The 5,920-nt window shown below is 34.1% G+C and overlaps 1 non-coding gene across 1 annotated transcript; it reads left to right on the top strand.

Annotated features, from left to right (window-relative positions):
• The first annotated feature begins 344 nt into the window (after positions 1-344).
• LOC116857090 lies at positions 345-450 on the top strand. Its single transcript, XR_004380688.1, has one exon. It is a non-coding gene; the product is annotated as a U6 spliceosomal RNA (small nuclear RNA).
• The last annotated feature ends 5,470 nt before the right edge of the window (positions 451-5,920 follow it).

Here is a 5,920-nt window from a genome sequence, read left to right on the forward strand (position 1 = left end):
CTGTTAACTTCTGGAGAATGTTGCACTGAATGTCATTACGGTTTGAATTAAAATAAATTTGCTAAGTGGCTTGTATATTCGTGCTGGTACAAGGTAATTCTTGTCTAATGGAAACAAAAACACAAGATTTCCCTTCTGCCTGATCTGAGGGACACTTTAAGGCTTTAGTATACCAACCCTCTCTGCTGTCTCTTTCTGTTTCCTGGCTGGCTTTCACAGTCCTGTCGGTTGCCTACACATTACAGCGTATATACCAAACCCCTCCATCAAAACTGAATCGTATAAAAGGGAAAGAATTCTTGGAAAACACATTAGGTGTTCATAGTTATTGAGAATATTGTTGTGTGTTTGCTTTGGTAGCACCTATTCTAAAATTGGAATGATACGGAGAAGATTAGCATAGCCCCTGAGCAAGGTGACACGCGAATTTGTAGGAATGTAGTTATTACAGTGAACAATCACATACCACTCTACAGTTCATAAATAACAACATTCGGTGCATGTCTTGGCTTTGGACTATGCTTTAGATTTAGAGCTTTGTTCTCTACATCCTGTATCTGCAGGCTCTATCTGCAGGCCACATCGCACATCTGGCCCATTTGCATACACGTTTTCTCATTGGTTCCTCATAATTATTGCAAGAGGCAGTTATATTTGCTGTCTTCCATTTCCTTGAAGGGAAAACTCGGAAGAGGCAGGTTGTGAATTTACTGATGGGTGGTGATGCTGGGATTTATCCTTCAGGGGTATACCTCCACAGGCCAAGATTTTTGTATCGTTTCTTGTTTGGATCAATATGAATTGCCTCCTCTATAGCCACTACTGACAACCACAGGATGAAGATTTTGATGCTGGGTTTGGCAGGGAGAAAGGGAAACATTTCAGAGTTCAGTTCATAGCTGAGTGAGTGCCTGGGGCCCTAAGGAAGCAGCCTGGCTTCGAGGAGGTTCTCCCTTCCCAATGGGCTCTCATTTGCCATTCTGAGCAGTTCCTGTCGTTTACACCTACGAGATCTTTGAATTCCTCTCATAAGCTGTCCATAAGCATTGATGCCATACAACTACTCACTCTTCAAAAGAGGAAAGTGCAGCACTCATAACTTTAAAACAAAATTATTCCTACTGAATAATGAGAATACCTACTCTGAGTTGTAGGAAGCATTTATTTTATTTTTAATAAGAAAAATGGCACTACAGTGCCTGTGTGGCTCAGTAAGCATCTGCCTTCAGCTCAGGTCATGATCCCCGGGGTCCTGGCATTAAAGGCACGAGTTGGGCTTCCTGCTCAGCGGGAAGTCTGCTTCTACCTCTCTCTCTGCCCTCTCCCCATTTATGTTCTCTATCTCAAGTAATTAAATAAAATCCTTAAAAAATATTTAAAATAAAATAAAAGAAAGAAGATTGGTGTTCACAAGAAAGGGGGAGCTGCCATGTGTGCATGTGCATGTGCATACGTACACACATGTATGAGTGTTCTGCTAATTATGGATTGTTTTTACTCAATTAGTTTAATTAATTATAAAAAATGATCTTGCAAAGATCCATACACTATCAACATTTTATAGAAAAACGTCAGGAAATTTAATTAACATATACAACACCTTCTCTATTTTCTTCCTTGAAAGATGACATCATCTTCCTTAGTGATCAATTGTAGCATGAGATAAGAACCCTGTCTCTATCTACCTAATTTAAAGAAATATATTAAAGTAGTTAAACTGAAACATGATTCTGTATTTTATGTGAATATTATGGTATTCAGAGCCCTAGGAAAAGTGATAAAGAGGAAAATATAGGGTCAGGACAGAACAGTACTCACTAAGAAATTTTTGAAACAATACAATGCACAAATGTGTTAAAATCAATAGATGTGTTTTAATTAAATGTGTCATATTTCAAGAAGTCTTAATACAGCTCTTCCATTTCTCATTAAATAGCTCTAGAGCCTTTCTACGTCCAGATGAGTGAGAGAGCGTAAGGAAAAATCCTCCTTATCTCTTCCAAACAAAAAGGAAGGCTAGATAAAAATGTATTTTTATGTTACATAAAATATATAGGCTGTCCTTAAAAAAGGAAGGGGAGGGGCGCCTGGTGGCTCAGTGGGTTAAAAACTCTGCCTTTGGCTCAGGTCATAGTCCCAGGGTCCTGGGATCCAGCCCCGCATCGGGCTCTCTGCTCAGGAGGGAGCCTGCTTTCCCCTCTCTCTGTCTCTGCCTGCCTCTCTGCCTACTTGTGATCTCTGTCTGTCAAATAAATAAATCTTAAAAATAAATAAATAAATAAATAAAAAAGGAAGAGGAAATCCCCACTAATATCTAGGATAAAGAGAAAATAACCTTAAATATCTATGAGAGGGGGAAGAAGTCAGATTTTCTACAATGTAAGAGCAATTAGTTTGACAATGGGCTTTTCTTCATTAAAAATAAATAAGGTTACTAAACTGTTTGTTATCTTTAAAGTCCTGATTTAAGAGTGCTTCCACTTGTTATACCATTACACTACATGGCAGGTGTCAGCAGAATCAAGGAATTTAAGAAATATGAAGATTATTAAAGTTTAATATCCATTGACTCACCTGGAAGAAACCACTGAGAATGTAGCTGAGGAGGAAAACATTGAATCTGGCTGGAAAAAGCAGGTTCAAATAAAACCTACCAAAAAAAAGTTTAAATATGTGATATTGGTTTCCTAGCACTGCTGCGCCGAAGGCCTGCAAATTTAGCTCTTTAAAAACGCAAACTTATCATCTTAAAATCTGGAGGTCAGAAGTCTAAAATTATTCTCACTAGGCTAAAATCAAGACGTCTGGAGGTTTGATGTATTTCATATACCTTGGGGAGAATATACTTCCTTGCCTTTTCCAGCTCTCAAGGCTACATGCATTATTTGGCTCTTGGCTCTTTTCTCCAACTTTGGAGCCAAGAAAGTAGCATCTTTAAACCTCTATTCTCTCTTCTGCTTCCATGGTCACATTTCCTTGTCTGACTTTCTTGCTTCCATCTTTCCCTTTTAAGGACCCCTTTGATTTCTTTGAACCCACACAAATAATCCAGGAAAATCTCCCCATTTCAAATTCTGTAACTAATCACTTGTTCAAAGTCTTTTTTTTTTTTTTTTCATTCAAGGTAACATATTCACAGATTCCAAGGATTAGAACATAGACATTTTAGAGACATTCTTTATTCTGTCTACCACACATTGATCAAGCTAAAAAATAAAAGGCGATAAGAGGAAAAGGGAAACAGTAGCTACATTTCTTTTATAATAAAGCAAGGGAGAGGAGACATGTTAATTATTTAGTAGAAAACCGTCAAATTAATATTAAAGAAAATAGAGGTTAGAAAATTATAAAATTGCAAAGTAAATGCACAATTGAGAAACTCAACAAAATGTTGATCACTTGAAAAGACTAATAAATTTGATAAACTACTAGCAAGACTAACAAAGGAAAGTTCATGTAATGCACAGACCACCCATAATAGAATGCACATGCATGAAAAATTAATATGAGGATATCATAAACCTCTATGTAAATCGACTTGAAAAAATAGATGAAATGTATGAAATCCTAGGAAAATGTCACTTAACAAAACACACTCAAGAAGAAATAGAAAGTCTGAATAGTCCTGGATCTATGAACTAAATTAATTCATAATTAATGGGAGAAAACTGCTCAAGTCCTTTTGAAGGACTAGAATAAACTTGAAACTAAAATCTATCAAGATACTACAGGAAAGCGAAATTCCAAACTAAATTTCCTCATAAACATACATGTAAAAAACCCTGGACATAACATTAGCAGTTTAAATCCAGAGATATATGGATAGGATAATACATCATAAATAAATGAGTTTTATTCCAGGAATACAAAGTTGGTTAAACATTTGAAAATCAAACAATGTGATCCACTATAATAGCAAAATAAATGAGCAGCTCATTTGATCATTAACAGTTACAGAAAGTACATTTGATGTAACATAGCACCCATTCATGATGAGATTGTGTACTTAGAAAATTCAAAAATGTCTAGAGATAAATTATTAAAATTACTGAGTAAATTTAGTAAGATCTCTGGATTCATTTCAATATAACTTTTTATAGGTATATTGCTACAAATAATTAAAAGATAATATTTCACAAATGGCTATCATTTATAGTACTATAAAGCAACTCTAGAAATAAATCTAGTAAAGATTTGGAAGACATAGACACAGGGAACTACAAAATACTACTGAGAGAGAACATAGAACATCTAAAAAAAAGGAATGGCATTTCATAGTAAGGGATTAAAGGCTTGATGAAATAAAATTGTTAGGGCTCCCTAAAAGTCAGCCCATTGATATATTACAATTTCAACTAAAATCTGAGGTGATTTTTTTTGTGTGTGTGAAAATTGTCACATTGATTCTAAAATGTATATGGAAGTAAAAAAGATCAAGGATAGTGAAATTAATCTGGAAAAAGAACAAGTTAGGGAACTTATATTTGTAGATGTCAAGATTTATTATAATATTATAGTAAGGAAGGCAGTGTGGTATTCATGTAAAAATATACAAATAGAACAATGAAGGTAAAACTAATAGATTTGTCTAATAAATAAAGCTTTATCAAAAAAATACCTATATAGAAAAAGTTACCCTAACCTCTATTTTACACCATGCATGGAAATTAATTTGAAGTGGATTGTGTAGATCTAATATTAATGGTAAAACAATCAAGTTTATTGAAGATTACATATAAGAATATTTTTATCATCTTTGAGCAGACAAAGTTTTCTTAAACAGAGCATGAAAAGTCCTAATTATAAAGGAAATGATTGATAGATTCGGTTATAGTAAACTTAAGACTTTGTGCATATCAGAACATACACTTAAAGGTGTGAGAATCAACCTGTTTCAGAGAGATCTAGCAGTCACTAAATAAAAGGCAGACAATATAATTTTAAAATTGAGGAAAAGACTTAAAAGTCACCTTACAAAAAGTCTATCAAAATTGCTAGGAAACATGAAAATGTGCTTTACATGATTAATTATTGTAGAAATAAAAATTATGCTACAATCCCATGCTCTTATCTGTGTATCAGAATGACAGTAATTGAAAACAAAGATAATTCTTTAGTACTAAAATTCTCTCGTTTTGCTTGTGGGACTGTAAATTGATACAGTCCCTTGGAAATCCGTTTTACAGTATCTACTAAAGTTAAATTCTTGCATACTGTATGACCAGCAGTTTTATTACCAAGCATGTACCCAAAAGAATGGCATTCATGAAAAGATAGATAGATGATGGATAGATAAATAGATAGATAAATAGATAGATCTACCTATCTATAGTCATAGCTACAAAGTTTATGTGAGTCCAAAGTGGAAACAGCCCAAAAATTATCAGCACCAGGATGGGTAAATAAATTTTGGTATAATCACTTGTTTTCTTAATTTCTATTTCTTATATTTACAATATTATATCAGCTTCATTTTGATTAGAATATACCTGCTTTTTTCTTTTTTAATAACCTTACACAGAAATGATTTATTATTTTGGTATAAATAATTTAAGCAATTTATAGCTAATTAATTTTGATTTTTTTTCAAACTGAGAATCTCCTTTTTAATAGTTAGGTTTAGCTTATATATATATCAATTGTGTTTATATGTATGTTTAGTGTAACAAGTTAAGAAATATTTACCTGTAAGGATAATCACTTACAGAGAATTTGAGGAGGACTTCTCTATTTTTTTTTAATTTCTTTTCAGTGTTCCAGAATTCATTGTTTATGTACCACACCCAGTGCTCCAAGCAATACGTGCCCTCCTTAACAACCACCACCAGGCTCAACCAACCTCCCACCCTCCTCCCCTCCAAAACCCTCAGTTTGTTTCTCAGAGTCCACAGTCTCTCATGGTTCATCTCTCCCTCCAATT

Source organism: Lontra canadensis, unplaced genomic scaffold (genome assembly GCF_010015895.1).
Source record: "Lontra canadensis isolate GAN:19392208 unplaced genomic scaffold, GSC_riverotter_1.0 scaffold117, whole genome shotgun sequence".
Lineage (NCBI taxonomy): Eukaryota > Metazoa > Chordata > Mammalia > Carnivora > Mustelidae > Lontra > Lontra canadensis.